The sequence below is a fragment of the Myodes glareolus genome, chromosome 6, assembly GCF_982192425.1.
Source record: "Myodes glareolus chromosome 6, mMyoGla1.1, whole genome shotgun sequence".
Lineage (NCBI taxonomy): Eukaryota > Metazoa > Chordata > Mammalia > Rodentia > Cricetidae > Myodes > Myodes glareolus.
In genome coordinates, this window is record NC_142031.1 from 87109101 (window position 1) to 87135204 (window position 26104).

At 45.3% G+C, this 26104-nt stretch overlaps 2 long non-coding RNA genes across 2 annotated transcripts in view; one reads left to right on the forward strand and one right to left on the reverse strand.

The window, feature by feature from the left end:
* LOC146894328 (uncharacterized) overlaps positions 1 to 16688 on the reverse strand; it is a 28840-nt gene extending 12152 nt beyond the window's left edge. The window contains exons 1-3 of the long non-coding RNA XR_015002386.2: positions 15964 to 16688; positions 15041 to 15072; positions 14824 to 14949 (exon numbers count right to left, since the gene is read on the reverse strand). This is a non-coding gene — a long non-coding RNA (uncharacterized LOC146894328). The remainder of the gene's footprint in view (positions 1 to 14823; positions 14950 to 15040; positions 15073 to 15963) is intronic.
* Positions 7519 to 25750, forward strand: LOC125388261 (uncharacterized). The gene is made up of 4 exons (XR_015002387.2): positions 7519 to 7746; positions 8805 to 8914; positions 20973 to 21084; positions 25332 to 25750. It is a non-coding gene; the product is annotated as an uncharacterized LOC125388261 (long non-coding RNA).
* Positions 25751 to 26104: the final 354 nt, after the last annotated feature.

The following is a 26104-nucleotide window of genomic DNA, read 5'->3' on the forward strand; positions in this document are numbered from 1 at the left end:
CATTTTTTCATTTGACCATACTATATATGTATATATAATATATAAAATGTATGTGTATATATCTATCTATATCTATATATCTATATCTATCTATCTATCTATCTATCTATCTATATATTAGAAACAAGCAGTGGGTCATGGAGAGGACTTTGTAGGAAAAAAATGTTTGCCTTGAGAACCTGAAGACCTGAGTTCAACCCCCTGAACATGCTCAAAGGTGGAAGGAGAAGGTTGACTATATGAAGTTGTTCTCTGAGCACACATAGGCTGTGGCATGTGCAACAAAGACAAACACACACACACACACACACATACACCAATGATAATAATAATAAATAAAAAACAAAACAAAAATAAAATAAAAGGAATCAAGCAGTATGAAGTCACCAAAACAACCAACAAATCTGAAACCTGACCTTGGTCACCTGGAACTTGAATGCCCTCTATGTTTGCACCCAGGCTGGTTGGAGAGCTGAACTCACAGACCAGTACACACAGAATTATTAGCAGACTGTATGCAAGTATTAAATGAGAAGAAATGGGGTTTTAAGGGTTGAGACGATAGGTCCATGAAGAGTGGACAGTCAAAGAAGGCTTCTGGGGGGAGATAGTGGTTAGGGAAGTGCTTAGCCTCACGGGCTAATTTCACTGAACTTGCCGTGCAGTTTGCCCTGAACCACAGGAAGACAAAAACTTTATCTGGTTGAATCTATTGGGGGGGGGGCAATTTCTGGGCCCTTTTGAGAAGCTGTTGCCTGAGTGAGGTTGTTCCTTCATCGGGTAGGACTGATCTGGGCATTTCAGATGGGACAATCTCAAATGCCCACGTTTCCCCACCCACCCCCAAGGCCCTAAGGGGTGTGGGCAGGTGCGTGACCACGATGACATCTACCATCCCATTAGCTACCAGAGAGCCTCCTCTCAAGCATGTCCCCCACCCCCAATCCGTCCACAACTGGAACTTTCAGATGGTTCTGGTTTTAATGTGTCCTCTCAGAGCTAATGTGTGGAAAGTTTAATCCTTGGTGCGGCACCGGGGTGGCTTCCTTCCTTGGGAGAATCTTACTGGAAAAGGAAGGAGTTCCTGGGTGGCAGCGGCACATCCTTTAATTCCAGCAGGCAGAGGCAGGTGGATCTCTGTGAGTCTGGTCTACAGAGTGAGTTCCAGGACAGCCAGGGCTACACAGAGAAATCCTGTCTCAAGGGGTTCTCAATCTCCCTTGTTTTTTTCTATGTGATACCTTCTGCCCTGCCGTAACAGAGCAGGTAAGGCCTGATGAGACGCAGACCCTTCATTTGGGACTACCCAGCCTCCATAGCCATGAGACAAATGAACTTTTGTTTTGAGACAGGGCTCCAGCTAGCATGGGCTGGTCTCAAATTCAGTGTAGCCAAGGATGACACTGAATGAACTCTGGATCCTCCTGACTATACCTCTCAAGTGCTTGGATTGCAAGCGTGTGTCATCATGCCTGACGGATGCATGCTGTCTTCATTCTTTGAGTGTGTGTTGAGGGGGGGGGTAACAGGAAATGGAAACCAGAGCCTTGTTTGTGTATTCCAGGTATGACCCCTGCCCATGGAGTTATATATTTTAACCAGTAAATACTTTTCACTAGGGGTACCAGTCACTTTTCTCATTGTTGTGACAATATTTGGCAGAAACAAAGGAGGAAGGATCGACTTCAGTCAGATCATGGTTTCAGAGATATCGGTCTTTTTTTTTCCTTTTTCATTTGTTTGTTTGTTTGAGACCGGGGGCTGTCCTGGAATTTGCTCAGTAGACCAGGTTGATCACAAACTCACAGAGATAGATCTACCTGCCTCTGCCTCCCTGAGTTTTGGGATTAAAGGCGTGAGCTCAATACCGATCTTTCCCGGTGGGAAAGGCTCAGGAGGTCCGTGTTGGTAAGAGCTTGCAGCAGGTTTGCTCACCTTGTGGATGACCAGGAAGTAGAGAACAGGGCCACAATCAAGACTGGATTACAACCTTTGAGCCCTGCCCTTGGTGGCCGAAATCTACCAGCAAAGCCCTATGTCACAAGGTCCTACAAATTCCCAGAACAGTGCTATCATTTGGGGACCAAGTATTCAAAGGAGCCAGCCAGGCGGGCACATTTCACAGTCAAACTCTAGCTGAGCAAATTTCTAATCTGTAAAATATTCTATCCAGGCTTAATTTAGCTGAGGTATTTACCCTGAAGCCCCAACACAGAATGGAGGGGAGAGGAGGAGCGGGAGATAGGAGATAAGAACCATTCTTCAGGCAGGTGACTGATACCACGTGACCTTAGATCTCTGTGATCTCCACGATCTCCCACCTCAGCCTGCACAATGGGAGTTTGAGACAATATGGGTGCCAGATTCTTCCGAGGTGGAGTCTGCGCATGGGGATTTCTTAAAGCCACGCCCCTTTCCAGGGAGATTCTAGCACACAACCTGAGTTATGGATTCTCTGCTGTGTTGGCTGAGAGGAGAGAGGAAGAAGAAAATGAGCCAGTGAAGACAGGGGTTGGGGGGGTGGGAGGGGGGGGTGGAAGGAGCCCACGCCCTGATGTCAGGTGCTCTGCTTGGCAGTGTTAATTGAGGGGATTTAGAAGAATGGAGAGGCAAGCACATTCCGACCAAGCAGGGAGAGCATGATTCCAGAAAGTAATACACTCCGAATGTGTTCCATCTTGAGCAAAACAGATGTGAAATGGTATTTCTGAAGAACCCAAAGAGAGAAAGAAAGAGAGCTTCATTTTGTGCCAAACACTGGAGATGTCCCAGCTTTAAAAAAAGCCTCCTAGAGAGTGGCGTTTTCTTTATTACCTAGTGATTTTCACCAATGCCAGCAGCAGGTTCCCAGCCCAGGCTGCCGAAACCCAAGGCTTTGCTAATGTTGGCCAAGGAACAAGCTTCTGATGTCACCATGGGCACCTCAGCGAAGGAGGCTCTCCTCTCTCCTCTGGGCGGGATGGGAGCCAGGATGCCATCTCTTGTGCCATCAGCACATGCCTGCTTGGCCTCTGACAAGTAGGTCAGTATAGACGCGGCTCCAGCCTCCACCGAAAGCTGTTTGCCGCTGGCAGGATGTTACTTCTGCAGAATTCAAACCCATCAGAGCTGATCAAAGGAAGTGCAGGGTAGGCTGGCGGGCGGGCCAGATCCTAATCTCTACTTGCTGGCCTCACACAGCACTGCGCATGAGTCACCCCCGCTGAGCTCAGCGGACATGATGTTTGGATTAGACTTTTACGGGGAACTTTGCCAAACTTGCCTTTGCTGTCTCGTAGCTGAGAAGTAAGGGAGAAAGGTGACCGTGTGGGTTAGATGTAGCTCCTCAGGTGCCAGGGAGGAGGCGGGTGGCTCTACAGACTCCAGGGAGTGGCTACGAGACCTAGTGTCCCCCGCTCATCTTGTCATCTCAGCCCTGGCTGTACCAGGAGCAACTGAACCCACAGCAGGCCCACACATCCTTCCTCCCGAGCCAGCTATCCAATTAAGATGTTCTATTAAAGGCAAACATTTTGCCTTCACTCAACCATTTGCCTCTCAACCAGCAGGAATTCCTTCTCTCAAAAGCAAGCAACACTTCACCGCTCAGGCATCTTGCCTCAAAAGCTGTGCAGTCCAGCGAGAGAGGAAAAAAAAAAAAAAAAGGGAGGGAAGTGAGAAAATAAAAATTCCTAAATTAAGAGCCAACCCATAAAAGCAGGGCTTCCCTTAGCGCCTGGCTAGTGTGACATCACCATGAATTACTCAATGAAGATGGTGTCAGGGCAGCAGCTGGGTTATATGTGGAAATTCTCCCCCAGAAATAGAACTGCAGAAAATAAAATAAGTAGGGGTAGAAATTTCCTACTCTGCACGTGGGTACTTGGGGCTGAGTTTCCTGGGCAGAGAGCTGGGTGGGATTCTCTCCCAAGAGGGTCCGGGTCTCAGTAGTAGATAAAGCAACCAAGTTTGGTTTAGTTTGTTTTGCTTCCTTTTCTGGAAGCACTGGTAGGAACAGGATCAAAATCTTTTGTTTCAGATTCTGCCAAGTGTTGCTTCTGTGCATGGTAACTCGGGAAGAGTCAGCCCCCGTTATTTTGTAAGCCAGGCATTCTTGGCTTGTAGTCTCTACTGGGATTCAAGTTGAGTATTTTAGACTCTCATTTATTAAAGGCTTATAAATGGAGGTGGCAGTCCTCGACACTTTCAGAATAAATGTTGCCACCAGTCTCTACACTGTTCTTGACTATAAACCACAAATCTCCAAATTTATCATCTCAATTAGATGCAATTCACACACACACACAGACACAGACACACACACTGCTTCCCAGATTTTCAGGTTTTTTGTTTGCTTGTTTGCTTTTTTAAAAGTCTATCTAAAGATAGCTGGGTGGTGGTGGCACATGCCTTTAATTCCAGCTCTCGGGAGACTGAGACAGGAAAATCTTGGTGAGTTCGAGGCCAATCTGTTCGACAGAGTGAATTCCAGGATAGTCAGGGCCACACAGAGAAAATGTCTTGGGCAGGAGTGGGGAATGGGGGAGCTATCTATAAGTCCCACAGTTGTCAAATTGGTCATGAGCCTTTAAACTGGGAATGGAAACCTAACGTATTACACTCGAAAGCCTTTTATCACTCAAGCACTGGGAGCAGGCAGAGGTGCTGGGGGCGTGGCTGTCAGGCAACCCTGTCTCTGCCCTGACCTCACCACCCATTAACCACCTATTAACAGTATGATCCTCAAATAGTTTCCTCACTACCCATCCCCTCAATCTCTTCATCTGTAAAATGTAGATAATAACCATCCCAACCTCATGGGTAAAGCCTCAGTGAACTAAGGTAACACATTTAATGAAGTTCCTGGCACCCAATAAATGCATACAAAAAGTATCATTATTTATATTACAATAATTACTCTGCAACCAGCATTGTATAGTGAATGGTGGCAAGCTTAATTGGACTCTACAGCCAACAATTCTTCCTTGTGAAATTCCTCAATGCCCAGAGTTTGGAGTTTGCTTTAATTGAAGTAATTAGCTCAAGGTGCTGGTGCTGGACCAAGATTACCGTGGTTCTTGGTTAGTTTTAAAAAAATAGAAAAGAAAAAAGAAGAAAAGGAAAAAAACATGATGCTGAGGAAAGGGCCACTGATAACAAAGAGGTTCATGGGCCATCAAGATAGCTCAGCAGACACAGACACTTGTCTCCAAGCTTGACTGCCTGAATTCTATCTCTGGGACCCACCTGGGAGGAGAGACCTGACTCCTTGACCTATGACCTCCACATTCAGGCCACGGCAGGAATGTGCCCCTTCCTGGCAAATAATAAATAAATAAATAAATAAATAAATAAGGGGTGCTGTTTGCTTTGCTTTTAAAAGGTACTGCCTATCCTCATCATGATCATGAAGGTGGTTTACCCAGGGCGAGGCTATTCCACTCAGGATGTGTTGACTCCCGCAATTTCCCCAAATGCAGGAAACTTGACTGCATAATTGTGGTGGTGGGGACTGTGGTCATACTCTCCCCTTCAAAAAAAAATTATTGCCTCGTTTCGGAAGTATGTGTCTATGATCCCAGAACTCAGGAGGCTGAGTTAGAAGGATCATGAGTTCAAGACCAGCCTCTTTACATAGTAGATTCTAGGCAAGGAAGAGCCACACAGTCAGTATCAAAACAAAACAAACCAGAAAACAAAGCAAAGAAAAACCCCACAAGCAAACAGGATGTAATTCAGTTAGAAGAGAACTTATCTAAATCGCATAACACCGTAGGGATCAATCCCCAGCACCTAATAAAGCCAAGCATGCCAGGGCCTGTTAGCGTTCAGAGGGAGGAGGATCAGTAGTAGTTCAAGGTCATCCTCAGGAATATAGCTGAGTTCAAAGTTAATCTGGCCTGCTTAAAATCTTGCTTCAAAAAAAAAACAAACAGTGGCTGGAGATCTGGCTTAAGTGGTTAAAAGCCCTTGCTGATCTTATAGAGGACCAGAGTTTGGTTCCCAGCACTCAAGTCAGGAGACTCACAGCTGCCTGTATCAGCAGTGCCAGGATACCCAACACACTCTTCTGGCATCCGCAGGTACTCGGACTCATGGGCACAAACACATGTAATTTTAAAATAACAACAAACCCAAAATGAGTAGCAGCAGCAAAAAAGTACAAAGATAAGATTATCTGTCCAGATGGCTCATGGGTAAATTTACTTGCTGCCAACCTGCCGACCTGACATGTTCGATTCCAGGACCCACATGGTGAAAGAGAGATGGCCCCCTGTAGTTGTCCTCTGACCTCCATGCTCAGGCTGTGTCATTCATCTGAACACACACATGTGCAGATAAACAAATAAATGTAATAAAAATTTAAGAAAGCGGTATTTTGGCTGAAGGTTTTGTCCAGCGGTATAATGTGGATTTAGTGTGCAAGATGTCCTGGGTTCAATTTTTTTTTTTAAATTTTTTTTAAGCATTTTTTTTTAAAAAGGCATATATGCACTTGGGGCTTGGGAGTTCCATCCTAGAATTAGAAAAAGAAAAATCCCATTCTCAGTAGTTTACTATGGGAGGATTGAATATAGTTCCCTTTAACAAAAGTGGATAACTAATAGATTTAGAGTGTGGCTGTTTTTTCCCACTCCTGCCTCTAAGAAGAACCTAAGAGGATGGGGATGTTCTTGACTTTATGCTGGCAGAGAAATTCTGGGAAGAACAGGATGTAGAGACCTTAGATTTGCTATGGCTCAACCTGGGGGTAGCTAACCATGTATGTCATTCCTGAGGGACTGGGAGTTCAATGACTGAGCTGGTGAATACCAGCTGGGTCTTTAGGTTATCTGTTGGGGAACAGGGACAAGGGTTCACTGAAAAGTAGTCTTCTAGGTAAGGGTTTGGAGTTTGGTCTCCCCTGCCCCGCGTACCCCCCGAGACAGGGTTTCTCTGTGTAACAGTCCTACTTGTCCTGAAACTCACTTTGTAGACCAGGCTAGCCTCGAACTCACAGAAATTCAGCTGCCTCTGCCTGTCAAGTGCTGGGGATTAAAGGCGTGCACCACCACTGCCCAGCAGAGTTTTGTCCCTTGTGTCCACTGCTCTGTCTACTTTAAACAGCCTGGGTTCCCTCCAGGGCTTTCTTATCAGTTTCCTGTATTGCAGGCGTTCAATACTCCACACTTCGTGAGGGAAAACACATTTGTAACTAGTTTCCTTATCTCGGAGTCTTAAAACCTGAAATGGAGGCACTAGTAGGGGCAGAATTCTTCAGGAGTTTCGAATCCCAAGGCAAATATTCTCTTGATCTTTTCAGATTTCAAAGACTGTCTGCATTCCTTGGCCCCTCCAGCCTCACTGCCATCCTCGTTCAGATTCTGGCTCTTCTGCTCTCCTTCTTCCCATATAAGGACTTTCCACTACATCCTGTTTCCCAGGCTAATCCAGGGTAATCTCTCCATCTCAAGGTCCTTAACTTAATCGCGTCCGCCAAGTCCATTAAAGGAAACAGACTCACAAGTTCCGCCATGTAGGCTTTCTTGGGGGATCGGTATTCTGTCTAATGCGGCCCTAAGGCCACCATCAGTGTCACAACTAGGGAAGGTGGCAGCCCTGAGTCATAGGACAGAGTCCATAGTACCTGGCATGCAGATCAGAAGCAGGTGAAAGCAGATCAGGCTAGCAGGGACTGGCCTGGCAAATGGAAAACCAACTCCCTTTCTGCAAATGCACAGGAGGAAGGTGACGTGTGTCAGCGGAAGCAGAGAGGCAGACTTTGCTGTAAGTACGGGAACCATCCAGGCAGAGACACATTGGTTAAAATCTTGAGCCAAGGGCCAGCCATTTGGTTTGGTGACTTGCCATACAAGCCTGATGACCTGAGTTTAGTGCCCAGAAAAAAAAGAAAGAAGAAAGAAAGGAAGAAAGAAAGAAAAGTAGGAGAACCAACTCTACAAAGTTGTCATTTGACTTCCACATTGCATGCAATGCATAATTTGTTTTGTTTTGTTGTGTTGTGTTTTTTGAGTTTTGTGTAGCCCTGGCTATCCTGGAACTTGCTCTGTAGACCAGGCTGACCTCAAATTTACAGAGATCTGCCTGCCTCCGTCTCCTGGGTGCTGGGATTAAAGGCATGCGCTCCTACCGCCTGGCGCAATACATAAAAATTAAAAACAACCACCACCATAAAAAAAAAAAACCAAGCCAATTTGTAAATTGCCATGCCTGGTTTCTGGCAGGCGTGCAATGCAATAAGAACCATCTATTATTAATGGAGAGGGGGACCCGGAGCCCCAGCTGCAGGGGGAGGCAGTCACAAAACCCTGACCCTGGGGAAACAGAAGAAGACCTTTCGAAAGAGAGTGAGGTTATGAGGCAGGTGTGCAGAGGGAAGGTTTCAAACACTTTCTGTCGTAAAGTCTTCCCACGCCACTGAGGAGGAAGTATCTGGCTGGTTCTTTAATGAAACTTGGAACTCACTGCTGTAGTCAAGAAGGAAATATTCCTGTGGTTTTTCTGTGGGGGAAGAAAGTAATAAATCTTGGTGTTGTTGAAGGAACACCTTTCTGAGGTGCAGCTCCAGAGGGATGGGTTTTTCTGAAAGCCTACGTGCCTGAACGTTTGTCGACGGCAAGCAGTTGGGAAAGGTCACGTAGATCGCTGCAGGGCAGTGACAAAGTTCAGGAACAAATGACACACGGTCTGTCGCCTTCTTAGGGGACAGAGGTTTAGAAAAGAGGTCTTGCCACCAGAGCAGCTGGACTTTGGGGCACACACAGGCTCTGGAAGGCATATCTGCGTCTCCCTGAGCATTCACCAAAGTGCCTTTTCTCCTCAAGGCAGCAGTCCGTGACCGGTGACCTGGTTTGGCAGAAGAAAAGGAAGTCTTTGTTTTGCAAGGAGACCTTCCACGCTTACAAGAATTCTTGGTGTGTGCATCCCACTCTGGGTGTGTGTTGAGTGGGTGTGGTACGGCAATGGCAGGTGATAATAAATGCGTGATAAGGGGTATAGAGACAGACAAGGAAGACTAAGGGGCTCGGCAGTGGCAATGGATTGTTTGCTGATGCCAGATGGTCAGGGAAGCCCTACCTAACAATTGAGTGCCTGAGAAGAGCAATGTGGGAAGTGGGAGAATTATGAAGACACCCCAAACGTGTTTCTAGTGGAGGAAGCAAAGCAGAAGGAACCGAGCTTGTCTTAGCGAGGCCTGGGTGTCATGCCGGCCCCGCTTATCAGCCTGTGTTCGATCTTGTTCAGCACAGCCCTCACCCACAACTGCAGCTCTTGGCGGCTCCTTTGTGCGAGTGACCTAACCCCTGGCACACTCTTGCATAAAGTGAAGGGAACCCGGAAGAAGGTGATAGCAGGAAAGAACAGGAGTTAGTGAGGGAAAGTCCACAGTGCCGTGTGACTCTCAAGTGGCAGATGGTCTGGGTCAGAAGACCGGGCCACAGGTGGTGGCCTGACATCTCGATGGGATCTTGGTGGCTTGGGCTGGGGTTATTAGCCTGCCCTTGAGGCAAAGGCTCTCTGAAAGCTGTGAGATTTGCGAGTATTTAAGGCATCTGTACTGGCCTGCCCTTGGGGTCCTGACGGGGTATGTCCTCACGTCCTCAGCTGCAGCCACGAAGAGCACCTCGTGCACATTTGCTAGCTCCCTTTTAAAAGGGGGCCTGCCCACCTCGGGCGTCTCTCTCCCTCATTGTCTCCCCCCCCCCCTTTCTCTTCTACCACTCTTGTCCCCAGGGACCCATCTCTGCTTCCTACTCTGCCCTTCTCTCTCCTCTTCCTGCAAACCTCCTATGTGAGCCTTGTTGTGCAAATTACAGCAAGCATGACCTTCCACTTCAAACAAAAACCAAATGACTGTATTATCATTTTTTGGGCACACGCGCATGTGTGTTTGTGTGTGTGCACATGTCACTGTGTAAGTATAAGTATGGATGTCAGAGGACAACTTTATGGAGCCATGAGGCCGTCAGCACCTCCTACTGTGCCGGTCCCAGGGATTGAACTCGGAACACAAGGCTTGCATGACCAAGAGCCTTTACCCCCTGAGCCATCTCTCCAGACCTTGAAGCCTCACTTTTACTGAGGCGAATCTGCCTTGCTCTGCATTCTCCCAAGTCTAGATGGGCAGATGAAGTGTGAGACTGACTATAAAGGACGAGGATCCAGAAAAAGATAAAATTAAAAAATAAAAACTCTTCACTCTGATTACTGTGTGTGAAGACCAGTTCCTGCTGGTTCCATACACTGAACACAGATACTGAATTTTCTCAAAATGCTTCTGCAGAACAGGGTCTGTTTTTAAGGCACTCCCTTTACCTGGAGTTTGTCAATAGTCCTTTAAATGATAAAGTAATTAAGAAAAACACCAGATGTGCAGACAAGGAAGTTATGCCAATGCCCTTTTGAAGTATCCTGAGGATTCAAAGGAGGGCAAAGAAAAGCCAGTCCCTCCCTGCCTGCCAGTCACCGTCCCCTCCCGCTCCAAGCTTTGTAGGCTTCCCATCTATTTCTTACTCTAGGTTGCTCAAGCCCCTCTCTTCACTAGGAAAATTCAAATGCCAATATTCTTAGGGCCAGGGCATTTCTGGCCAGGAGAGTTTATAAGCCCAAGTATTGCTCTGTTGACTGAAATTTCATGAACTAAAAAGTATAAAGAGTTTCCATGGTTCATTGAATTAATATAGATAACCAGTTGTTATTAAGTAAATAGTAGCTCCTGCTGAGGTTGTTAGAGGGGAAAAAGCCCTTAATAATTGGAGATGGATGCTGAAGTACTTATGAATGAAGCGATGCTCCATTTCTGATATGCGTCTTAAAAGTTCACCTAAGAACTGGGCAGTGACAGCACACGCCTTTAATCCCAGCACTTGGGAGGCAGAAGCAGGTGGATCTCTGTTAGTTTGAGGCTAGGCTGGTCTACAGAGTGAGTTCCAGGACAGTTAGCGACACACACACACACACACACACACACACACACACACACAAAGTTCAGTTAAGGGATGGAGAGATGTTTCAGTGGGTAAAGGTACTTTGGTAACAAGCTTGATGTCCTGAGTTTGACCCCTGGTACCCACAGGGAAGAAGAAGAGAGTTGTCTCTTGTGTGTACATTTCTTTTTCACTGAGTGGGTCTGAAATTTTTTTCGTGATTTAAAAAGCTAGGAGAGAAAGAAAACGGAAGTCAATATCTGATCCATTTTTGAGTCTGTGGTTAAGTAGGGAAGCAGAGATCATAACGTGGAGAATTTGATGAGGGAGTTTTTGCAGGATGACTTCAACACAGAGAGCTTGGTGGATTCTTTCTGGAGAATGGAGTCATCAGGGTTTCCTGGACAAAGAATGGAGACGTGAGCAATGAAGAGCCTCTGCTCCATGGTGCGGTACTTAGGGCTGCTAGGAAGTCGTGGAAGGGAAAGGATGCCTCCTGACTTGTGCAACGCAGGAAAGACCCACGGAAGACATTCACTTCCATTCAGCCCTTCGATACTGATAGTGGCATTGACTCACACCTCATAATCTTGGCTACGGTCAGGAGTGAGTGGCTACTTTAGGTCATTCCTGCATCTTGGCCGTCTGGATGGCATTCTCGGAAGTCTAGTGTCTCTGGGAAAATATTTTTGAAAGGGGACTATGTGGTACTATCATGTAGCCTGCAGCCAGTCTCTAGCATGGTCACGAAGCCCAGCAGGGAGGGCTGGAAGGCAACATGGGAAGCTCTCTTCTCAGCCGGGTCATTGGCTCATAGGGTGGGGTGGAAGTCGGCTTCGGGGGTGACCACACCCAGCTCCATGTCTACAGAGACATCCTCGACAGCTGTTGTTCTGTGTTTGGCTTTCCACTTGGCTCGCTTAACCTGACTTGCAGAAACCATTTACAGAGGACAACTGTAACAGTGATGTTTTCATCTTCTCTTGCTTGGACCCCTCTCCACAACCCTGCTGCTGCTTAAGTTGTATCTCTCTGTTGCCAGCTAAGGCACCTTAGTCCCAGGAGGTAGGTCTTTAGTTTGCACCAGGATTTGATTCTTGAGGTTCTGAAGACTTCTTCACAGGCTTCTTATATAAGATGAGGGTGGATTTTTTTTTTTTGAGGGATGTGAGTCTCAATGAAATGAAGAATGGGATAACCTTACATAGTTTGGACTATTCCAGGTTATGAGAACAGAGAGTGAGTGATGGTTTAGGAACTATCTTTCCCTGGACCCCTCTTTTTTGAGACAGGGTCCCATAGCCTAGGCTAGCCTCAAACTCTCTATAGTCTTGCTTCTGCCTTCTGAATACAAGGAGTATATATATATGTGTGTACTTCCATGGTTGGCTTAAATGTCTTTGCCTTAATACATTGTAACTAATTTTATCAATCAAGATATGACACAGAGGTCTGGAGAGACTGTTCAGTGTGTAAGAGTGTTTGCTGAGCAAGTGTGAGGACCCAAGTCTGGAGAGCCCAGCGTCTCTTTAAAAATTGGAACATGGTCATATATGTGCCTACAAACCCAGTGTTGTGGGGGAAGGGTGACAGAGACAGGAGGGTAGCTGGGGCTTGTTTTCATCAAAAAAAAGTGTCTGCTTCATAATGAGGTAACCCAGGTAAAGCGATCTGAAGGTAATACATAGAAAATAGGTCATAGGTCAAAGAAAACAATTTGGGGGTGGGGTGTTGTGATGGTTAAACTCAGTTGTCAATGTGATGAGATCTAGAATAATCTAGGAAGACAGAGTGGGCCTGTGGGATATTATTGTGGTCAGGTTAATTGAGGTAGAAAGATGTGTCCACTGTGGGCGGTATCATTCCCTAGCTAGGATACTAGGCTCTACAGAAAGGAAACAGTGAGCCAAACACGAACATTTATCTCTCTCTGCCTTCACAACATGAGCAGGTGCCTGAAGCTCCTACCACCATAACTTTGTCATAATTAACTGTGAGCCAAAATAACACTTCCTTCCTCAAATTACCTGGGTAATTTACCCTCAACAAGAAATATAATCGGACGCAGTTTCATGCTGAATATTTACAAAGAGGAGCAAAAGGGGCAGGGGAGAGCGAGACAGAAAGAGCGGAAAATGTACCTCAAACATTTTTCTCCTTGCTGTGGAATAATCCTTTTGTACATGGTGAAGATGTGCTGCACTCATTGTTAATAAAAAGCTGATTGGGCGAGAGCTGGGCAGGAGAGTCAGGGAATCACAAGAGTCGGGAGCCAGAGGTGCCAGAAGCAGCATGGGAAGTTCATAGATGAGGTAAACAAGGCTTGGGGCAGCACATAGATTAATAGAAATGGGTTCATTTAAGTTATAAGAGCTCGTTAAAAACAAGTCTAAGCGATCGGCCAAGCATTTATGATGAATAATAAGTCTCTGTGTGGTTATTTGGCTGGCGGGACAGAAAACTCTGACTGCATTTCCTGCACCTCCTCACATGAACATGGTCTTTAAAGTTACTCTTTATTTCTATCCTACCCTCTCCCTGGAGGCCGCTGAACAATTTACCTAGGGGAATGACTCACATCATTGTGGATTTAATGATGAATTGATTGATTGAGACAGGGTTTGGCTATAGTTCGAATTGGCCTCAAACTTGTAATTCTTCTGTTCTCCTCTCAGGAATGGGCATTTCTGATTTTTAAAAGTTAATCCTTGGTGAAATTAATTGATCATAGTATACTACAACTTTGAATCTCTCTCTCTCTCTCTCTCTCTCTCTCTCTCACACACACACACACACACACACACCTAAAAAAGAAAGAGAGAGGGGGGAAGGAAGGAAGAGAGGGAAAAAGAAAGAAATGAAGAAAGGAAGGAAGGAAGAAAGAAAGAAAGAAAGAAAGAAAGAAAAAAAGAAAGAAAGAAAAAAAGACCAAAAACCAAACCAGGCTGGAGAGATGGTTCAGTAAGTAAAGTGCAAGCATGAGGACCTGATCTCAGAGCCCTAGCATTCACAATAAGGACCTGATCTCAGAACCCTAGCATCCACGGTGAGGACCTGATCTCGGAGCCCTAGCATCCATGAGGAGGACCTGAACTCAGAGCCCTAGCATCCATGGTGAGGACCTGATCTCAGAGCCCTAGCATCCACGAGGAGGACCTGATCTCAGAGCCCTAGCATCCACGATAAGGACCTGATCTCAGAGCCCTAGCATCCACGGTGAGGACCTGATCTTGGAGCCCTAGCATCCATGAGGAGGACCTGATCTCAGAGTCCTAGCATCCACGAGGAGGACCTGATCTCAGAGCCCTAGCATCCACGGTGAGGACCTGATCTCAGAGCCCTAGCATCTACGGTGAGGACCTGATCTCAGAGCCCTAGAATCCACAGTGAGGATCTGATCTCAGAGCCCTAGTATCCGTCTAAACAGCCAGAGCATCTGCCATACTAGATCTGGGGAGGCTGTAATAGCAGGATCCCTGGGGCTGGCTAGCCAGCTAATTAGTCATACTGATGAGTATCAGGCTCAGTGAGAGATCTGCCTCAAAGGATAAAGTGGAGAGTTATCTAGGAAGACACCCAATGTCAGTTTGTCAGTTTCTGTCCTCCACATGCATGCACACACATATGCATTCCCAAACACATACACATGCGCAAACATGTACACACACACACACACACACACAGCACAGCACAGCACAGGCATACACAAGCAATGTAACACAGGGCAGTGGCAGTGCACACCTTTAATCCCAGCACTCGGGAGGCAGAGTCAGAGCTAGTTCCAGGACAGCTAGGACTACACAGAGAACCCTGTCTCAAAAAACAAAACAAGACAAAAACCAATGTGACACAAAAGACACAGCACATAGACACAATGTAACACAAAGCAGCTTTTACACACAGGAGACACATTTACCTTCCCCCAAGATAATCTTCTCTCATCATTTTGTCTTTTAGGGTAGCTCAGGGCCAAATTCCGATCCTGGTAGCCAGTCTTTAATCGAGTGAGACAGCTTTGTAGTCGGTAGCCTGGAAGGGTTTTCTGGAGAAGAGCCCATGTGTCAGGGTTAATCACAGCCTGACTTAAATCTTAGATTATGGATGGAGCATGAAAAGGGCAGATGGATGATTACCGTGTGGTCAGCTGAATCAAGATACTTAGATCCTGGAAGATAAAAATGAAAAACTTCGTGTTCATCTCCAGGGCACAGAATCTAAGGTAGATCCTGTGAACAATTAGTGTTTGGGTTAGAGGTGGCTCTTCCCACAACCCCAAACTGTGTATTAGCAGATCAGGATAGACATGTAAATGGGACAGGGCAGTGGTGGTGCACGCCTTTAGTTCCAGCACTCGGGAGACAGAGGCAGGAAGATCTCTGTAAGTTCAAGGCCAGCCTGGTCTACAGCGTGAGTTCCAGGGCAGCTAGGACTGTTATACAGAGAAACCACCCAAAAAGAAAAGAAGAAAAAAGAAATGTAAACAGACTTTGAGCCAATCAACAAAGCTCAAAAGGGAGAGGGAGTGGGGGAGGGGGTAGAAACAAATGTGATAGATTGGCTCTGAGTTAGGAAACTTAGATTTCCACACCAGCTAGATTCCATTCAGATGTGTCTTGGACAACTCTCAACCATTTTCTTTAAAGTGAGAGTCAATAGTGCCTACTCAAAGGCAGACACGCAGATTAGATAAGACCGTGTTTAGAACAGCCCAGTTTAGTTCCCAGCTTCTAATAGATTCCACTATTCACTTCCCCATCTCTTCAACATACAACTGGGACTATGTAAGAAAATGCTCCCCAAGCCTGACTGCACATTCAAGTCTTTGGTGAGTTAATAAGACATCCCCATGCCTGGTTTGTGCCTGCAGAAGAGCCTGGACCAATTGGGAGAGTATGTGGCCAGGCCCTGAGGATGCTCAGAAACACAAAGGAGAAATAAAGAGAACTACGGTTTCTCGTGCGCGTGTGTGCATGTGTGCACGTTTCTGTGTGTATGAGTGTTTGCGTGAGTGGGCAAGCATGGAGGTCAGAGGTCAACCTGTGGTGTTGGTTTTCACCTTCTTGCTTGCTTGAGGCAGCGTCTTCTGCTCACTGCTGCCTTTGCCGGGTTAGCTGGCTGTCGCGCGCCTCGGGACAGTCCTCTCTGCTTCTGGGATTACAGCTGCACATTACTGTTTCAGACTCTAGAGCTCCAGAGCCACAAGTTGTTTGGAGATTTCAATACTTTTCTCTCACCCCTCTTCTCTCCATAGTAGTAGATCAAGTAGCAGACAATCTGTCAGGGCGTGGGAACAACGCTCTCCTTGACTGAACCCACATGGAGACATTTCCCAATCGACACCAGCAAGTATATCCTTCTAAGATAGAACACTTTGTAGGTCATAAAATTAGTGTTAGGAAATTTAAAAAGATGAAAGTTAAACCAAATGCATTTTCTGATCCCAGTGGAATTAAGAGAGAGCCACCCTGGGGCTGGGAGTGCAGCTCAGTAGCCCAGTGATTGCCTGGCATGTGTGGGATCCTGGTTTCAGTTTCCAGCACCCCAAATAAATAGTGACAGCAAAAGAACACAAACAAGGTATCTGGGATATGATCAACTATTTAGGAACCAAATTATATTTACTTCTAAAAAACTCATAGATTAAAAGAGAAATCAAGAGAAAAATAAGAGCCAGGTGGTGGTGGCACACGCCTTTAATCCCAGCACTCAGGAGGCAGAGGCAGGCGGATCTCTGTAAGTTAGAAGCCATCCTGGTCTACAAGAGCTAGGTCCAGGACAGGCTCCAAAGCTACAAGAAACCCTGTCTTGAAAAACCAAAAAAAAAAAAAATGGACAGGGTTTTTCACTGAACCTGAACCTTGTAGATACAGCTAGGCATCATAAATTGGATGACTCAGTATTGTTATCTGTTCGCTCTGATATATTATAGACCCAATGGAACTCTAGAAGATAGTGACCATTAGGGAAATTTAAATGACTACCACAAAGAGGTACTAGTACATACTGTTAGAGTGGCATGCTGGCTAATCTTACGTCAGCTTGACACAAGCTAGAGGTATCTGAAAGGAGAAACTCTTAATTGAGACAATGCCCCCATAAGATCCAGCTGTAAGGCATTTTCTTAATTAGTGATTGATGGGGGAGGTGGGGAGGTGGGGAGGGCCCTCCCATTGTTAGTATTTCTATCCCTAGTCCTGCGTTCTATAAGAAAGTAGATTGAACAAGCCACGGGGAGCAAACCAGTAAGCAACATCATCAGCCTCTGCATCAGCTCCTGCCTTCAGGTCTCTGTCCTGCTCAGGTTCCTGTCCTGACTTCCTTTGATGATGAACAGTGATGTGGAAGTGTGAGCCAAATGAGCCCTTTCCTCCCCAACTCAGTATTATTTTTTGTTTGTTTGTTTGCTGCGTTGCAGCAATGTAAACCTTAGCTAAGACAAGTGACTAACAAAATACTGAAATACCAGCTTCCTTAGGGTGTTGAGTGGCTGAAACTCAGGCACATCTGGTGGGCAAATCAAAGCACAACCACTTTGAGAAAAGTCTGGCCGTGTCTTTAAAAAAATAAACTCATCATTCCCACATCTACATATTTGCAAAAATAAACATGTGAACATATTTTCACATCTTTGGACATGAAGGTTTCTAGTGCATCATCCATGACAGAAACAAACAAGAAACATTCCAAATGTCTATCAACAGCAGATGGTCACACACTAACCGTAGTTCATCTGTACGATGGAATCTTACTTAGCAACAGAAAGGGCATGTAGTTAATGCCTGCAACATGGGTAAACCTCAGAAAAGTTACATAGACTAAAAGAAGTTAGTAAGGTACCCCTTGCCTCCCCAAAATGTACCCACCACGTGGTTCCATTTCTATAGCACCCTAGAAAATGAAGCGAATCTTCAGTGAAGTAAAACAGATCAGTGGTTGAGGATGGGGTGGGGTGGGGGACTGCAAAGAAGTATGAGAAAATCTGGAGTGTGGGTAGCTTGATTGTGGTGACTTCTTCAGTATATGTCAAAGCTCAGTCAAGTGTCTGTTTAAATATCTGTGGCTTATTGTAAGTCAACTATAGCACAAGAAAGCAGTTTTGAGAAAATTTTGTCTGGGGCTAGGGAAAGCTCATTGAGTAAAATGCTTGTCTAGTGAGTTCAATACTCAGAACTCACTTTTTGCATAAACCAGACTGACCTGGAACTCATAGAGGAGATTAAAGGCATGGACCACCATGCCCAAAGAACCCATTTTTTTTTTAAATATGGGGTGTGGAAGCAGGCACTTATTTATAATTCTGATCCTGCACATGTAGGAACGGGTGGATCTCTGAGGCTTGGTGGCCAGTCAGTCTCACCTAATTGGCAAGGTCAAGGCTAATGAAAAGAACAAGGGGGATGGCACCCAAGGTTGGCCTCTGGTCTTGATGTGTCCACACAGACACTGACACAGACAGACGGACCACACACACTCTCTCCACGGTGCAGCTAATATGGAGGACCCTCTGCACCATGCACACATCACTCTCCAAAGTCCCCAGCTTCGGCCTGCAAGCTGAGCTGCCACGAAGCCACCTAGAGTCGCCTACTGTAAGAGTCCAGTCCTGCTGCGAGCTTACAGAGTGGCTACAGAATGAGTGTACAAATCACCCTCCCGTTTCACTGTGGTAATTCCTAGGCATTCGTTTTAGGCCACAGGGAAGCATTAGATAAAAGTTACTACACTGAAATGAAATATAGCCAGGGCCTGAGAAGCCTTTAAGCTTCTAGAGTAATAAATCATCCACAGTGCCGAGACAATTTTGGATCTGATAATTTGGTGAAACTCCTCCTCCCTTCTTTCATGGGCTAAGCTTCTGTACTGCTCTTTCTGTATGTGAGGTTGTAATATGAACCCGTTGTCTGCTTCCCTTCCTGTGACCCTGTCTTCAGGGTTTCCAAGAATAGACACTTGAATGTATCGATGAAGCTGTTGACTCTGGGAGCTGAGACTTTCTTAAATGAGCGCATCTCCTCTTTCTTCTCAAGGACTCAAACAGGACACGCCATAGACGATTTGACAATGGATGAATGAGGCTGGTCTATCTGGGAATCCAGTTTTGCTCAGAGGCAGGGGAATGACTTAGAGTGTGTATGTGAGTCACCTGTTAGGATGTGATTGTGAGGCAGAGAGTGAGATGGACCCAAGATTTTGCATCTGAACAGCTTCTCCCTGGTTAAGACTGGTGCTGTTAGCTGAGTCTTGGGACACCGTAAAAGGGCATGATGACCCCAATTCATAAAGGTGGCCATTCAAATCAAAACGAGGAAACGTCTTAGCATTGCCCTCAATTATACAGTCATGAATACTCTTCTTCATGGAAGTGCTTATGCATCTGGGAAGAAAAATACACATGCTGGGCATTGCCTGAAATTAGGAAATACATAGCCCAGCAGGTAAAAGCGTGCTACACAAGCATGAAAGCCCGAGTTTACATCCCTAGGACTCATGTAGGTGCCCAGAAAGGACACAACACCTGCAACTCCTGAGCTGTTGGACAGGTGGATCCTGGGAGTTCACCGACCAGACAGTCTGGCTGAGATGGCTGAAGCTCCAGAACCTGTGTCAAAAACTAAAGTGGTGAGCAACAGGAGACACCTAACTCTGACCTCTGTTTTTCACAGACATGCGCGCGCGCGCACACACACACACACACACACACAGGGAGAGAGAGAGAGAGAGAGATTGCTGGATATATATATATATATATATATATATATATATATATATATATATATATATATATGTATATTCCTCTTATCCTGAAAGAACTCACAACATATTTTGTGTGGGTTGTTCAGTTAACCCAACCAAACCACCTTATTCCTATTACATCCAACCACTCGTGCATGTCTGCTTTCGTTCACTTTCAAAATGCAGGGCTATTGAGGTAGGAGACGCTCACCCTAAGTATTTACCTAGCTGTTGATTTTCGTTTTTGTGACAAATGGGTTGATCTCTTTTCCAGATAGTGAGAGGATTAGGTTGCATGTCTTGACTTTTCTCCTTTTTGAGGCAAAGATAGCCCTGGAAACAGCAGCACTTGCTTCCAGTGATTCAGAGTCCCGTGCTAGAATGAGCTCAGGATGGTCTTGAGACAAGGCCGTGAATCTTCCCAGGGAACTGGCTGTGGCACGGGTAGGTTTCTCGCACCCACTACTCAATTCCCCTTCTACTCTGTAAGTCAAATTGCATGAGGGTTATTTTTTTTTTCCAAATCAATTATTTTGGGGAAGGAAATAAAGTAACTTAATTCTACCTAAAACTGATGAAACTAAGCAAACACATTTCACAAACACACACACACACACAAAACACACGATGTATATTATAATGTATATTTTTATATACATTATCTTTATTTTTATTTTATGTGCGTTGATGTTTCGCCTACATGTACGTCTGTGTGAGGGTGCTAGGTCCCTGGAACTAGAGCTACAGACAGTTGTGAGCTGCCATGAGGGTGCTGGGAAGTCAACATGGGTCCTCTGGAAGAACAGCCAGTGCTCTTAACTGCTGAGCCATCTCTCCAGCCCCAACAAAGTACTCTTAATGTGTTTATATTTCAATCAAAATTCTTATTGTAGGAACTGGAGAGATGATGGTTCAACGGTTAGAAGCACTGGCTTCTCTCCCAGAGGACCTGGGTTCAACTCCCAGCACCCACATGGTGGATCACAACTCCAGTTCTGGGAGATCCCATGCCCTCTTCCTACACTCAGTAGACACCAGGTATGTGTGTGGTGCACAGACATATATGCAGGCAAAACATCCACACACACACTGAAAACAAATAAATGAAAAGAACTCCCTCTGTTTTTGTAAAAACCTAAATCTCCTTTCTCCGTTCACCTTGCTAGTTAAATGAGCACACCATCATGTTCAATGAGAATAACTGAGGGAAAGGAATTCATGAAGGTTCAGCATAAATCCATGTTCGTGGCTCTGTATTCCGGTCCAGGAATCCTTATTAAGTGATTACAAGAGCAATTTTCTGTCTTTCAAGCATCTATTTTTTTCTTCCAGAAGAATGTGAATCGCCGCTGGAATGAACGTGGTAACAGGAGCTGAGATGTCAGCAGTGTGGGACAGGAAGGAGAGCTGAAGCTGGGATGTCTGGACTACGGATTTGGATGGGGTTTGGAATTTTTGTTGTTGTTGTTTATTGCCAGAAGACTCAAAGTTCAAAGGGTGTGGAAAAGGATATTGATTAGGTCTGGACTGGTCAAAGACTAGATTTATATCTGCATTTAGCTAATGTTTTACACATGGTCTCCTTTGTGTGTAAAAAGCATTGAAGCCCTGATTATCTAAAGCTGAGGGCCAGCTGCAAGCCATTCTTTTTCTTGTCCTCTTTTCTTCAATCATGGCCATTTACTAGGTAGGTAGATATTAAATCTCTAGGAATAAAAGGGAATGTGAGTGGCTCAAGTGGCCCCTGATCTCTAAAGTCCCGTTGGCGCCAGCAAACCTTCGTGGGTCTTGTTTCTCTCCCAAACCCCAGCTCCAGTGACACAGTCACAGGGAGAGCTGGTGAGCCAAGCTGACCACGGGCCCTTGCGTTTATCCATCTTCCTTTTGTTAAGTTTATCAAGTACATTCAGTTCCGCTGATAGAAATTTCTCCCATTATTTCATTGTCATTAAGAATTATGTTGCTATGTTGGGTGTGGTGGCGTATGCCTTTAATCCTAGCACTCAGGACACAGATTCTTGTGCATTCAAAGCCAGCTTGGTCTATATAGCAAGTTTTCAGGGCAGCCAGTATTGCATAGTGAGGTCTCATCTTAAAAAACAATCCAACAAATAAACAAACAAAACAGACCAGGCAGTGGTGGTGCAGACCTTTAATTCCAGCATTTAGGTGGCAAAAGCAGGCAGATTTCTGTGAGTTCGAGTCCAGCCTGGTTTACAGAGCTAGTTCCAGGACAGTCAGGGTTACACAAAGAAATTCTTTCTTGAAAAAGACAAAAACCAAAACCAGAACACCAAATCAACTATACAAACAAACAAAAAACAAATAAAACAAGCACAAAACAAAAATAACAAAATCAAAACCCAAACCAACAAATAAAAATATGTTGCTAATTTATTGAGGGCATTATGTGTTTTACATATGTTTTCTTATTCAGTTCTCATGACACTTAGAACACAGATGAGAATAGAGGGACAGGAAGGTCATATAGCATGTTCAGATCCTCAATACAGTCATGTACAACACGTTTTGGACAAATATGATGCTGGTCTCATAAGAGCACAGCGAAGCTGAAACACCTCTTCTCCTTCCCCTGCCCTCCCCCCTACTCCTTCTTGCTCTCCCTTGGGAATAGGAAATGAACTCATAGCTTTGCATCTAGTAGTCAAGGACTCTACCACTGAACACACAGTCAGTACCCACGAGCTGAAGAATTCCCATCACTTCTATAGTCTTGGTGATGCCGGTAAAGGCAGACCTTGCTAGGTGTGTGTTAGCACACCGTATGTCATTGTGTACTGTATATAATGCTTATAACAAGACACAACTATGTCCCCGGTTTTGTAATAACTTGAGAGTGTGCTCTGACTTACAAGAATGCATGATGGGTCTTTTTGACAGCAGTCACATCCTTGTGATGTTTACTGTGTCTGTCATCCAATCATGAGACCAGGTGCCGTGACTGGCCATCTAGTCTGACTTGTGATACTCATACACTGGTGAAACTGCCTAACCATGCACTTCTCAGAAAGTTTTCTGTCACTAAGGGACACGTGAGAACACTGTACAGGTGTCTTAATCTCAGGTCTCGTTTCCCCACCACTATGGGATCCTGCTTCCCTTCACCATGGATTCTTCCAGGATTTGGGAACTGTGGGGCTTTGGGAAAGGGATAAATACACAGACAACTAATAAAATTGCTTTAAATCATCTTAGATTCCCACTTGTCTGCAAGTTACCTGCTCCCTTCTCAATTCTTCCAGAGTATAATTTCAATTTAAACAGAATATTACAAAGTCCCATTGCTAACCAAGAAGCTGTTTGCAATGGATAGCTGTTGGGAGAGGGGAAAATCAGCTTTCTTCAATGGGGTGGCACTGGGAATATCAACCACACTCCGGGCAGGCCTTAGGCTGAGGAGCGGTTGGCCAATACCAAACAGACTCTTTTTTTTGGGGGGGCAGAGTTTCTCTGTCCTGAAACTCACTCTGTAGACCAGGTTGGCCTCAAACTCAGAGACTCATCTGTGTCTGCCTCCCAAGTGCTGGAATTAATGTATGAATATGTGGGTCACCACTGACCAGCTTTTTTTTTTTTAAGAGAGAGAAAGAACATAAAGTTAGTGGGGAAGATTTGGGAGGAGTGGAGCAGAGGAAGAATATTATCAAAATATATTACTTTTTAATTAAAAAGTTAAAAAAATAAAGTCAAAACATTGGACTTTACAGTAGATAGCATTTCCTGGAGATCTACCTCACTTCCCCTGACCCTAAAGTTCCTGAATAAGTTTCCCATAGCTGTGCTCGTATTTTCAAACTATCTTTCCTAGATGTTACTAGGTGGGTCCCATGCCACTCAGCAAAATTCTGAAACCCAACTTGAAGGAGAAGCAGAGAGTTTCTGATGTGGCTAGACCCACAGCATGTGAATTCTGGGTGGGGCTTGAGAGAGAGAGGCAGACAGACAAAGGGAGGAAAGTGAGGGATGGGGCAGAAGAAAGACGAAGATTAAGTAGAAACCTAGATAGACAGGGGACTTCAGTCAGCATCCCCATTCCTCTAGGCCTTAGTGAGGCAGCTTTGTTCCCCTACATGCATTCTCCTAAGCCAGGCACATGGTTCTGTACCTATAGTCCCAGCACTTGGGAAGTAGAGGCAGGAGGATCAGGAGTTCAAAATCAGCTATGTACAATGTTAGAGGCTAGCCTAGACTACATGAGACCCTGTGTCAAAGACAAAACAAAACAAACGAAAACAAAAGGAACCTGAGACCCTCCATTCAGCCAGTACTTATAGTTTCTACTCTCTTTCGGGTACAGTCCACACCTCAAGCCCTGTTTGAATCTCTAACTGTATTTTCTAAAGCCAGGCCGTTTTCTTTTCTGTTCAGTTTACATTCTTACCATGAGGCCAGTCTTTTCAACAACCCAGAACACATTCGTGGCTCACTAGGGCTTGTGTTTCATAGGTCACCGTTTAATCATGTTTCATGGTTTAAAAAAAGGACTGCGGTCAAAGATGCTTGGAAAATCCAAATTTTCCTTTCTCTTTTGTTTTTGTTTTGTTTTGAGACAGGATTTCTCTGTGTAGCAGCCTTGGCCAGCCATCCTGGAACTCACTCTGTAGACCAGGCTGGCCTCATGTGTAGCATGAGGGCCGGCTTGTTGAGGTTTCCGTCCCGCCCGGTACCCCAACAGCCGGCAAATCCCAAAGAGAAATTACACACAGGACTCCATAAGGTTATAAACTGATTGGCCCATTAGGTCAGGCTTCTTGTTAACTCTTATAACTTATATTAACCCATTATTCTCATCTATGTTAGCCATAATGGCTCCGTACCTTTCTCAGCTGGGCAAGTTACATGCTGCCTCTTCAGTGATCTGCGCAGGAGTGGCTGAGGAACTTTCTGTGTCCCAGAAAACTCCCAGTCTCTTTGCTCCACCCCTACTTCCTGTCTGGCTTTCCCGCCTATACTGCCTGCCTGGCCAATCAGTGTTTTATTAAAATATGATTGACAGAATACAGACAATTCTCCCACACCACTCATGCTCACAGAGATCCAACTGCCTCTGCCCCCCGAATGCTAGGATTAAAGATGTGCACCATCACCCCCCAGCCCATTTTTCTATTCAGTATTTTTGATATATTTACAAATATATCAAAGGCTGAAGTTATAAATTTTACTCTCTACTCCTAAAAAGCCAAATCAAGTTCGAATTAGTTTTCTTTCATGGTATAACACCTACAGCACAAAGGGAAATGTCTATAGTACTATGATAGATCAAACTTTTTTTGGGGGGGGTCCTTTACTCACATGCATGGTGTATGGGCTAGCTGATTTGATTTTCCTCTTTTGTCCTTTTAACCTCCCAAACAGCATCCCATGTTTCTGTCTTTCTGCAGCTCCCGCCTTCACACTGAATGCTTCAATTCATTCCGATCCTGAGGCTTAGGGAGTTCCCTTGCATTTTCTCTTTGTGTATTACCCTCTAGTGGGCTGTGGTCAGCTTTCCCTTTAGACTAGGCATTGCACGGATGTGAGAATGTCCTCAGAATTCGCTGATAATGGAGGCACTGTCCTATGCGGACATCTGTGATGGGATCGAAATAGCCAATGCCTTCTTCGTTTCCCAGACTTGTCCTGATTTTTCTCATTCCCTTCTCTCCAAGTCAGTCCTTTCTTGTCCCTTAGGGAGAAAATGTTGATGGACTTTGATATCAGAACCTCCTTCAGGAGGCTAAAATGGAGCAGGGGAGAAGGCAGAGGATCAAATAGCAGTTGGATGGGAGTTATGTCCGGCTTTCCCAGCTGCAGAAGAAGCGGTCCAGGCCAGCTGCCCCTGCTGCCCTGCTACTGACCAGCAAAGAGGAAGATAGAAGACTTGAAAGAAGCCAGAAACACAGCAGGAATCCTCATGCTGGGAGCATAAAGGAGAGGAAGACGGCTTTGAACAAACCAAACAAAACAAAAGGAACATTGTACGAGGCAAGGTGCTGCATGTCTGTAATCCCAGCACTCCAGAACCAGAGGCAGGAGGATTGCCACAAGTCCGAAACTAATCTGGTTTATATAACGAGTTCCAGGACAAAATAGCAAGACCCTAAAACAAATCATTGTGTTTGTGTGTGTGTTGTATGTGTGGTGAATAGGGGTGTGGAAGGGAAGTGTGGGGCATCAACCAAGATTTGTATCTAGAACCCACAAGTGGAAGTTCTAGAACACCCTTGGTGCCCAGCGGAGACATGTGGGCCTCCTTAGTCTATGGGACATAGATTCTAGTTAGACTAGCTTAGGGTTGGTTGTCACAGCCCCAGGTCACGAGACTCCTCTTCAGCAGGAGTCCCTAATAGTATGATCCTCGGTTTCTCCTGTGCTGGATGCATTCTGTGGGGCTGTGGGCCCGGGGTATGACATACTCTGTGCCATAGGACTGCCCTCCACATTCATGGCTTAACTTGATTTAT